Source organism: Brassica napus, chromosome A1, assembly GCF_020379485.1.
Source record: "Brassica napus cultivar Da-Ae chromosome A1, Da-Ae, whole genome shotgun sequence".
NCBI classification, from domain to species: Eukaryota; Viridiplantae; Streptophyta; class Magnoliopsida; order Brassicales; family Brassicaceae; genus Brassica; species Brassica napus.
The window spans coordinates 21,993,036-22,006,120 of NC_063434.1; positions in this window are offsets into that span (position 1 = coordinate 21,993,036).

Below are 13,085 nucleotides of genomic sequence, written 5' to 3' on the forward strand. Positions count from 1 at the left end.
TGTGTTCACACTCGATAGGATAAGATATTCTTTTTAGTCTCATAATGAGTTTTTCTTTTGTTGGTTGTTAAATGATTTTGTTTTTAATTATACGAATTTGAATCTTAGTGGTATTGCTATTTATATTATACTATCGACGTCCAATGTTTGGTAATCAGCAGACGATTGATCAACTTATAATATGCTCTCAGAATTTATCTCCAAACTATGTGACCCTATTTTTGAAGACGTTGCATTACCAAAATTAGACAATTAATACCTCGCCCATGGGAGACTAGACAAAGACTAAAATTATATCTCGTTGAACGTATGTGTGTGTACAAAATGTCCAAGATTCTTTTCATCGTAATCACAATGAATTATGATTTTAAAATTTTCACGTTATTGTTTACCATAAGTTTTGTCAATACTTTGACTTCACACACGTTATGTATCATTGCAATACATACATAAGGCTCTTGGTATTGAATTGACCATATTTAGTTTCAACGTGCACCGCCAGGGTTTTAACTGCGGAGAAATTTTATGACAATTTGACTGTATTCATAGTATAGATGGATTATGGATACATATTAGGTATCCAGGAAATTGAGTTATTTTTGATACGTATTCAAGCGTAATTAGATATTATTATTTGTAAAGGGTGCAAAATTTTTTTTGCATATCAATATTTAATTTCTGATATATAAGCAGAAAATTTGAGGTCGTGAAACGATTTTTATAAAATATAAATAGATAGTATTAAATTTTATTTTATGCATGATTTGTCATTCGAACATGAAAACAAATAGTCGTCTACAAACTCATATACGGACGGATATTCACACATCCGTATCCATAGTTACTTTTCTTTTAAACAATCGTATCCATAATCACATATATATGTATTAATTTGTTTTGTTTAACGTTGGATATTACAAACTCTGACAAATATTACAGACGATTCTACAGACGATAATTTTACATGTTTTATGATGATTCACGTCTAACTGCACACTTAAACCGGTATTAATTTGTTATTACTCGTCTTAGAGTTTTCTACCTGCTGTTTATTTTTGCAAGGACCCAGTGAAAACCAACGTCACAAAAATAGTGACACTTTCGATATCCAAACTTTTATTTCCACATATAAGTACTAAGCTTTTACCACTTGTCGACAACAACCATATTGGTCTTATTGAATTTAATCTTTATCACTGAAATAATATTAAGAAAGAAAAAACGGGTATACCCTTTAAGCTATCCAATGCTTTTTTCAATATTTTTCTGTACGGAAACCATGTTCATTTCGTTTACCACTCAAGAGATTAAAAAACTAACACGCGATGAGTATGCCGTTGCATTTTAAATATGATTAGTCTGAACTCTAATCTATAAAGAATTAAGAGACGATGACCGTTTCTCTCAACTAATCCAATATATGTTTCATATCATTTCTACACTATCTAAAACAGCTACAGAAACATTAAAATACGTTTTGGTAACACTGATCAGATACAAATGGTGACTCTTAGCAACCGTTAATGGCAGTGACTACAAAGAAGTAAATACAACCAAGTATATATAATTTCATGGTCAGATTGTGTTAAGTATGTAAGATTTCGGGCAAAACATGAAAGTTCAATATGTTTATTCTTTATATTGATTGAGCATTTTCTTCCGCGTCTGTCGTATTGTCTTAAAGAGGCTTAGCTTGGGCCTTGGCCAGGCAAAGAGGTGGCTTGATGGAGAACTTGCTGACAGATACTACCTACATGCACTGATGCACACACTTCTTCTAGCAGTCTCGCATGTCCTCACAAAAATTGACAATAACATTTGACTGTTGGAATTATTTAAACTACCTCCAGACAAAATCTAATTTATCTTATACTATTTAATTTGATCTGATCCATCAGTGAATATCGTCATGTCAAATTGATAATGTCTATGTGTATGACTCTGCATCTTAATTAATATTTTCGGTTACATATAAAATATCTCATTTTAATTATATACCAATTTATAATCAGTCGCTTTTGCAACACAAGATCGTAGAATTTGCCTATATAGAGATAGTGCATATTTTGCTGTTTATGTGATTTAGCTCATTATCGTTTAACACGACCAATATTTCCACAATGAATCAGAAGATTCAGAACGAGTGCCAGATGGTAGCACATGTTACATTTACTCTTAGGAGCGATAATCGTAACGACATGCTGAACAGCTTCGACCATCGCTGTTAGACTTCTGATCCTAATTTTTTTATATACATGAATATTGATAATATTGGCTGGCTCATTCAAGTTTTCAATTTAGAATCCTTTATCTGAGAAAAACGTTGATAAGGTAACAACACTTACTTCATGGTTAGATAAGCGTTTTACAATATTAGTCCACTAAATTATCATTTACAATTTAAAAATATATATTTGATATAGACATGATGATTGAGTTAGTAGTATCCCCCAAAGAGGTTTACTTTTCAAACCAATCCTTTTGCTGAAACAGCTAATGATTCTCAGAGTTCGGTACGAATTTTCCACTAGGCTTTGAATAACAGACTTCTAATATAATAAGCATTTCATCGTGATTTATGTTATCTAAATGGTTAACATGTACGGTGGCGGCTAACCCAACTCTAGTGACAGATTACTCGTAAACTAACATAAAAATAATTACAATTTTCTTCTCTTAAAACAAAGCAGTTTTTGTTTGTTTTAAATATCGTTCAATAATTTAAGTAAAAATGTATTCATTAGTACTTCCTCTGTTAAGAAAATGTATGTTTTACAATAACTAGGGGTTGTCCGCGCTTCGCGCGGATTTATTAGTTAGTTATTGTGTGTATGTTTGATCTGGTTGTTCCAACTACGTGTATATTGATGTATAAGGTTGTGTTAATTGTGGGGGTGGTATGGATAATGTATAGTTGGGACTTCCGAACCGAAATAACCGGAACCGAAGAACCGAACCGGAACCGAACCGAAATACCCGAAACCAGAACCGGATCAATATCTTCAAATACTCGAACGGTTTCTATATTTTTATATCCGAAATAACCAAACCGAACCGGAACCGAACCGAGAACCGAACGGGTACCCGAATATATAAAAATATTCATTATATATACATATAACATCATTAAATATATATTTTTAATTTAAAATTCTATTAAAGTATCTGAAAATAGTTGAGTATAACTAAATTATTATAAAGTATCCAAACTACCCGAAAGTATCCGGATAGTTTTATCCGAAATATCCAAAGTAATCCAAGATATCCAAAATTTTTTATCTAAATCATCCTAATTATTTGATATTTTACCTTAAATAACCGATATTTTATCCAAATTATCCGAACTACCCAAACTATCCGAACCCGAACCGGATCCAAATGAGAACCGAACTTTTTCCGGATATTTTCCGGTTCCTGCATTTACTATCCGAACCGAACCGAACCCGAAACTACCCGAACCGAACCGAATCAAAAATAGGTCAAGTACTAAATGGATCATCTAGCCCCTATCCAAACTATCCGAAACCCAAAATACCTGAACCGAACCGAACCGATGCCCGAAATGCCCAGGCCTAGTTGGGAGTTTGAAATCTTGTTAGGGCATGACTGGTTCAAACGCAGCGGTTGCGGTTGCGATTGCGGGAGTTTGTGGATGCGGGCGGTTGCGGTTTCTAGCGGTTTTAAGAGATTTGTACGACTGGTACTGCGGTTAAAAATTGGTGCGTTTGCGGGTGACTTATGACTGGTTAACTACCAAATGCAGTAACAATCAAATAATAAATTAACAATATTTACATTTAATATAATTATAAAAATATCAAAAATCATAAAATTATAATAAATATAAAATTTATATTTAGAAAGTTATAATTTTAATTTTTGAAAATTTATTGAAATTGTTTTTATTATAAAATTTTATAATATTAATTAAAATATAATAGATATTTTTTAATATTTTCATAATTTCAATTTTAAATTTTTTATTAAATATTTTTACTTTTGTATATATATAATTTTTTTTAAAAGAAAAAAAAATTTACCCTCCCGCAACCGTCCGCAACCGCAAACGCTAGCTGGAGCCAGCTTTTGAATTTATGAGATTCGGAGCGGTTTGAAGCGGTTTAGAGCGATTTGAGTGATTGTTGCAAACCGCCAACAACCGCTACCAACCGCAAAAGCTGCGTTTGCGGGTGGTAGCGGGAAAACCAGTCGCCCTCTTAGTGGTATAGCTTTTGCGTTTTGTTCTTTTCTTCTTTTTGTGATTTGAAATGGGCCTTGTGTTATAAAAAAATAATTTATTATTGCTATAATAATATTTGGTTGAAGACATTTTTTTACTATATTCTGTTAGACTCTAGTATAAGTTTCATTATTAGATTTAGTTGTATTTTTAGTCGGACCTGTTGTTTGTATTTTTATATTCTGTTGCCTCCGTTCATTTGATTGGCATAGGTGGTTTAAGCTAAGTATTAAAAAGTCTGATTAGGATTATGAAAGTAAATAACCTTTTTTAGAGTTTGGAATTAAAATAAAAGAGGAATTTGAGTCACATCACATTTGTTCAGCCTATTATAAATGAAACATGTTCTTCAATCCACATTACGTGCATGTGGATCGCAAGTATTGAGCATGAAGCTGTCAATTATTATATCCCAGGTTGTGATGCGAGATGTGAAAAAATAGTTTGGGCTGCAATATGTTATAAGTAGTTAGAGAAAATCTTATTGGACGAGTAATGTCCAGTGTATGTCGATCGAAACAAACATCAAGTCTAAAGTAAAATGAAGCATATAATACTGAGCAACCAAAACACGTGCTGTATGCTTAAATTTTAATATGTGCAGAGACTTTTATAATTATTATTCGTTAATCTTAATTTTTCATACTTCCTCAGGGCTTGAGTTTACTTTCTGGCCATATGAGTTTCTGGAAGACCAATCCACAAAATTAATTGGGCTCAGATATATGTTGCAATAGTTTACTTTTGGGCTGGAAAATATGTTAAATGACATGTCATATTGATTGGTCCTGAATATTTTAGGTGAAGTGGTCACTCTTAGAAGCCACAAAATTAGTTCCTTTTATATAGTAGGATAATGTATCTTACTATTCTCCATAACTTTTAACCAGTAGAATTTTTTAATAAATACAATTATGTTTTCTGAAATTTATAATTTACCATGAAATAATAAGTTGAAAATGTTAAAATTTTATTTTTCTAAAACCATCTTTTTTGAATATAGATATTTTCGGAACGATGGAGCATTAAATCTCTCTTAATGATAAATATCATTTTATATATTTCTTAAAGAGTGTCACTTTATTTTTTTCTCACACAAAGAGTACCGTTTTAGAATTTCAATACAATTATACTTATTTTTAACTAAATATTAAATGTAAAATGCATTAATCTAATAAATAAATTTATTTATCTCATATACTATTGATCAAATAGAATTAAATAATGAAACCATAAAATAAATTTCAATCATTTTTAATATTTGAAAAAGATCTAAGTGACACTCTTTACAAAATAGAGAGAGAGTAAATTTTAATGTGTAATATCATTGTCTAATTTATCCCTTATATATTAATTGAGAAATATTAAAACATTGTTTTGTAACCACGTGTCACCATGAGAATGAAATTCAAAACTCTTAGAAAAATTGGTTGGTCTATCTTAATTTATATTATAATTTTTATTAAACTAACTATTAAATTGATAAATAGCGTACAAAAGAATAATCTTGCACTTTCCTTAAATAAAATCTACAAAATTGTCTAATATGATTAACATATATATGACAACTAATGTTTATGAATAATAAATATTTTATAATAATTTTTGTATCATAGCTTTTTTTGTTTAATTTTATACTATTAAAAGATATTAAACAACCACATTAACTATATAATAAAAAAAATAATTTTTTTCTTATATGTTATATTTTAAATTTTTAAAACGACTATAAATTACTAAAAACGTTAAATGTCTCACGATAAAATTTTGTAATCAATGGTTTAATTTATTTGGTAATAACAAGATACAAATGATCATATATCGTATGAACATGAAGTCTCATTTACTAGACATTCATATTATATATTAATATAGTTTAAAATTAAACTATATAACATAGAAACATATTTAAATATGATAATTTCTAAATTTGTACAGAAAAAGTATTGAAACCTTAATATTTTAATTTTGAAATTTGCATTCAAAAATTGCACATTAAAAATTTTGTGTTTATCATATGAGTATGAATTCTCAATAATAAATATTTATATTAAAATATACTATATATTTATGTCAATGTCATTGAAATTTAGTTATATATCATATAAAATTAATAAAATAATTTTTTGATTTATTTACCAAAAAATATCGTAAATAAATAAGATTTATTATTTTGATTTATGTGCTTACTCTGATTTAATTATATACATAATACGTAAATGAATATAAATAAATAATAATAGATAATATATATATATATATATATATATAATTCATCCCGCGCAATTGCGTGGATCTTAAAGCTAGTAAGCATTAAAATGTAAATAGTTGTCATGAGTCTTTTTTTCCTATGCGATGAATCCAAGTTGTTGTTTTTATAATTTAACCCAAGTTGTTACCACCCAATTCATAGCTAGGAATTTTTGATATGGTATCAGAACCTATTCTTGACTCTTGAAATCATTTTTTTCACTTAATTTTTCTCTATTCTTGCTTGATTTCGATAAGGAATCATGAGCGGTGAACAATCTATCGTTGCAGCCACAAACAAATTGGTGTAGACGCCGATCCTCCTCAATGGTGCAAACTATGAAAGATGGGCGAAGTTAATGACCAACTCACTTCGTACCAAATGAAAATTAGGGTTCATTGATGGAACTCTAAAATGACCATCTAGCGATTCCCAAGATGCAGAAAACTGGGACATGGTCAACTCAATGATCATCGAATGGATATACAGTAGTGTGGAGCCAAAGCTACAACCTTCCATCTCTCTTGTTGATAGCGCCAAAGCTATGTGGGCGAGTCTTCAACGACGCATCTCAGTCAATGACGATACTCGTATTCATCAACTTCTTGCGGACATAACAGCCTGCAAACAAGATGGTGACACGGTTTAAATTTTCTACGGCCGACTCAAATTCATGTAGGATGACCTAGCCAATTTAGAAAAAGTTTTACTTGTTTCTGTGGAAACTCCGAATGCAACTCAATGGTAAAATATGAGAATCGTCATGAGAAAGTAAGAGTTCATCAATTCCTTATGGGATTAGATAACTCACGATTAAGGACAGCTTGATCAAATCTTCTCAGCATAAAAACCGACATGACTCTAGACATAATGTATTCACAAATAATCCAAGAGGAACGACACTTGAATTCTATGCGATTACACGAGGAACGAGCTCCAACACTTGGGCTTTCTACAACAACTTACTCACAACAAACGCTCTCCCGTCCTACTGAGCAGGAATCAGCAACAAAGTTCACACGGCCTGCAACGGCATGTACACATTGTGGCAGAACAGGACACAACACATCTACTTGCTTTCAACTTGTTGATTTCTCTGAATGGTGGACTGACAAGAGAAAATCTAATGGAGGCAGAGGATCGGATAGACTTGTACAAGGAAGAGGACGTGGTGGTCGTGGCTCAGGTTTTCGAGCAAATAACAACAGCTCGTGAATCTGAATCACAAACACAAGGCATTCCCAACTTCACTGCAGATCAATGGATGTCGCAGGCAAATTTCTTGAATAGCCAGAAACAAAGCACAATTGAAAAACTTTCAGGGTAAGAGAAAAAAGTTATACTTGTACGGTAAAAATAACAAATATGATATTATTATAGATTCTAGTACATCTCATCATATGATCGGAGACATCAATTTTCTCACCAACATCTCAACCATACAAGCTTGTCTGATATCTTTATCAAATGGCAACATCATCACTTGGGCAACCAAACACGGCAACTTATACTTTGGACAACATCTTGTACTCACAAACGTTTTCTATGCCCCCCCCCCACCTATCCATTACTTCATCTCTGTTGCTCAGTTATTACGTGACATAGCTTGTTTTGTGTTCTTTATCAAAACTTTTTGTGTGATACAGGACCTAGCTTCGGGACTTTAATTGGTGCGGATGAAGAGCGTGATGGGATCTACCACTACACTGGCATAATAGCGGGTTTTGCTGGACGGCTCCAAACATGAGAATTATGGCATTCCCGTTAGGACATCCATCAGCTGTGATTTCTAGTTTATCAGATATTGGAGGATTTTCTCATAATGTAAGAGCTTTCGTAAAGTCTTGTGACATTTGTGTTCGGGCTTAACAAACCCGTGGTGTTTTTTCTCAAAGTTATAATAAAGCTGATGAATTTTTTTCTCTCATCCACTGCGACCTATGGGGACCTTACAAAACCCCTTCTCTAAACAGCTCACGTTACTTCTTGACAATCGTATTCTCGAGCGGTTTGTACTATTCTCTTACTAGAAAAGAAGGAAGTACCAATAGCAGTTAAAATTTTCTTTGCTTACGTCCGTCCAGCCATATTTTAACAAGAAGATCAAAATCGTTAGAAGCGATAATGGACCAGAGTTCATTTATCTTCGTCAATTCTTCGCTGAACAAAACGTCATTCATCAGTCATCCTGTGTCAAAACACTGCAGCAGAACAGACAAGTAGAGCGCAAGCGCCTGCACATCCTTAATATGGCTCGTGCCTTGATGTTTCAATCCAATCTTCCAATATGTTTTTACGGAAGCGTTCTTGCATCTTCGTACCTAATAAACAGAACACCCAACAAAATTCTGGATTACAAGACTCCTTACGAACTGTTCTATGATAAAGCTCCTTCCTACGAAAACGTAAGGACCTTCGGGACTCTCTGTTTTGCTTGAAAGATAACAAGAAACAGAGATGAATTTGATGAACGCAGCACCATATGTATTTTCCTTGATTATCCTATTGAAAAGAAAGGCTGGCTTGTGTTTGATTTTCAGACAGAAAAAACGTTCATATCAAGAAACGTAATTTTTCATGAAGAAAAGTTCACAAACATTGAATCCTCTCCAGACATTAAACGGGAAGATCAAGTTGTTTTGACCTTACCTCATCCTGTGATTTTTTATGCTGAAATAGAACAAACACAAACTACTTAATTCGAATCTTCCTCAGGGGGAATTATTACTCCGACTGATCCTCCAACAGACGCTATACCATCCTCATAATCTGTCGTTTCAAACACTAAAACAGAAATCGGTAGAGGAAGACGACAGAAATAGACATATGTACTACTCAAGCCTTATGTTACATACGATGCCCAAGTTCAAGACTCCCATCACATTCTTCTTCCCACCGACTCAGCATCATTCTCCTCAAGTAAGAATCCTTATCCCTTAGCTAACTACGTCTCTTTCCATAGTTTGTCTCCTGTGTATCAGGCTTGTGTCGGAAAAGTAGCTGTTGAACATGAAACAATCAGCTATAATGAAGCCATGCGTGATCCTAGATGGAATAATGTTGTATTGTTAAAGCTGACGCACTCGGCAAGAACCACACCTGGGATGTTATAGACTTGCCTCCAGAAAAAAATAGCAATCGGATGTAAATGGATCTTTCGAATCAAGTATCAAGCCGATGGAAGTGTTGAGCGCTTCAAAGCTCGACTTGTTGTATTGGGGAATCGACAACAGGAGGTCGTCGATTACAAAGAAACTTTCGCACATGTAGTCAAGATGACTCAGTTCGAATTCTTTTGGAGATCTCTCCATCTAAAGGGTAGGAACTATTTCAAATGGACGTGCATCACACACGTTCCTTCACGCGGAGCTCGATGATGAAGTTTATATGAAACTCCCACCTGGATTTCCACCATCATCTCCTAACAAGATCTACAAACTAAGAAAATCTTTTAATGGTCTACGCCAGGCACCATGATGTTGGTTCGCGAAGTTGTCTACAGCACTGAAAGACTTCAAGTTTTAACAGAATTACTCCGACTATTCTTTGTTCGCGCTCAAGAAAAGATCATCCATCATTTATGCCCTCGTTTACGTTAATGACCTCATTATCGGTGACAATGACTCTTCTCTTATTACTCACTTCAAAGAGTATCTCAGTTGCAAGTTTCACATGAAGAATTTGGGAGTCATAAAATTCTTTCTTGGCATTGAAGTTTCAAGGAATAACGATGGTATTTATCTTTCACAAAAAAATTATGCACTCGATATCATCACTGAATGTGGTCTTCTCGGGTCCAAACCGGTAGATACACCGATGAAACAAAATCAAAACTTGGCTCATGACAAAGGAGTTTTACTCTGAACCTGCTAAGTACAGACGACTTATTGGATGCCTAGTCTACCTAACGGTAACAAAACTAGACCTTAGCTACGCCGTTTAAACACTGGCTCAGTTTCTTCAAAAACTGCGCCTCAGACATTGGGAAGCAGCTCTCAGAGTAGTGAGATTTCTCAAAAATGATCTAGGTCAAGGTTTCCTCTTAAGCGCGAAGAACGACCTCACTCTCTCTGCCTATTGTGACTCAGATTGGGGCACCTGTCCACTGACCAGAAGATCACTCACCCGTTATGTCATCATGCTCGAGGGTCACTTTTTTCTTGGAAGACAAGAAGCAACAGGTTGTGTCACGATTGTCAGCCGAAGCTGAGTATAGGTCCGTGGCTATGACTCTTTGCGAACTTTAGTAGATCACCGAGCTAATGAAAAGTCCTGTCATTCGACAACTGTCACCTACTTCCTTATATTGTGATATCAAGATGCTCTACATATTGTAGCAAACCCGGTATTTCATAAAAAAACAAACATATAAAAGTGGATTTTAACAAAAATCCAAATATATTTAAGTCCTGAACATCCAAAAAAAATACAAAACATAAAAATTTGAATAATGTAAGACTACATATTTAAGTTTACATAAAAATTAGTTCAATTTAATTATTTTGATGGAGAACAAATAGATATTTTTTTAGTATTTTGAATATCTAATAGATATAAACCGAAAAATAATTAATATATTTAAGTATATAAATTCGATTTAGATATTTTTGCTATCCAAAATATTTCAGCTTGGATTGGATTTAGGTCTTATTATCCATATATTAAAATTTTAGATTCATTTGATTATTTAATGAGTTTTGGTTTGTGTTTAGTATTACTTTCAAATAGAATTCGGTTCTTTGGATCCAAATATTTTACCTAGATTTACTTTCTTCTATTAATATAAAGAAAAATAAAATAAATGTAAAACAAATATTTTGGGCTTATTTTACATACATTATCATTAGACCATACCTTAAGGATACCAATAAAAACGGTTAAGCGTCATGTCAATATTGTTAGGCATGTTGTAAAATTGACGTATTTTATAACTAATAAAGTGTACCTTCTTATAAAAAATTCTTGAAAATATAATAAAAACATAATACAATCGAGTGAAAGAGGGTTAGGATTGCGTCGAACATAATGTGGTCTCTTCACTTGGCACCTTAATTTTTTTTTCAATCGATTTCACGAATTATTTTTTCTTTTAAAGCTTTCTTAATTTCTGATTTTTTTAACAATTTGATTATATTTCTAATTCTTGGTCTAATATGAAAAATTTGTAAAGAAAAGTAACATTTGGCTAAACTAAAGTTTTGATTTTGTGTGTGGTGTTTTTTACCTTAGTTTCCTTAATTCATAACCAATCAACATTATTTGTTGCATTCGTGTACGTAAGGTTGAACAATGGTCAAGTTTGGCAAGGTACGGAACTTTCAATTTTCGAAAAGCATTTTCATTCTAGCATTTTAGTTGACGTGAATTATAATGATTTTGTAAAAAAAAATCAATAATGATATTATTCATTAGTTGCACATAGAGAACTTCAATTCATTAATACAAAGATTAAAAATGCAGAAATTAAAAAATGAGCTTATTAAAACAAATAGTCTGTGAACAAATTATATTATCTGTGTTGGAGTTTAAAAAAATTATGTGCAAAGACATTAATTTTTAAATGATTGTGAAACTGTCACGTCAACATTCTAATTTTTAAATGACTATAATGTTGTCACGTGTCAATTAGTGTGTGAACATTCTATTTTAATATACATGAGATATATCATATAAATCATCTACAATAAAGTGGTAAAAACACATCTTAAAGGATAGTATATTATAGGGGTTTTGTTCTACGTTAGATGGCAAATAAATCGATGGGTGATTGTGATTGTTGTCTACGATTTGACAAACATAACGTTTGCCTAACTTTGAATAAACTTCAATTTACTTAGGCGTTCGGGTCATTGGCTTATAGAGATGGTATAGTATATTCTACAATTTGAAACCAGAATTGAATGCGAATATTTGTGATAAAAATGAATTTTAATTCCTTTGCCTAGTGCCTACATATATTGTGTAGCCCCATGTTGTAAGAAAGTAGAGGTATGAAGAAAATTATACAAATTTTTGGCTTTTAATGAATAAACTAGGATAAGACCCGCGCCTTGCGCGGGATTAAGTTATTATTTTTATTATATTTTGGAGAATGAAACAATAGTTTGGCTTCATATAGATTACGGTGTTCAATCCGGATATCGGGTTGGTTTCGGTTCGGTTCGGTTTTTTTCGGTATTTGGTTAGTAAAATATAACTACTATTCTAAATCCATATTTACTTTGACTTTAGTCTTTCACATACTTTTGAAAGATTTCAACTGGACGACTAAATTGATCAGCCAATCTTATTGCTTTAAATCATTAGTGTATATATATATATATTATTTAGTTTGAATATTTATTAAATAAAAATTCATATGCGTTATATTTTATGATCATTTGTAACTTATTATAACAAAAAAATAATCTATTGATCACAAAATTTTCACGTGGGAATATTCAAATTTCTAATAATATATAGACTTTTTGAAAATTTCAAATATAACATATAAGAAAAAATATAAATGTTTTTATTATATATTTAATGTGATTTTTTAATATCTTTCAATAATATAAAATAAAAAAAAAGAACTAAGATACCAAAATTGTTATC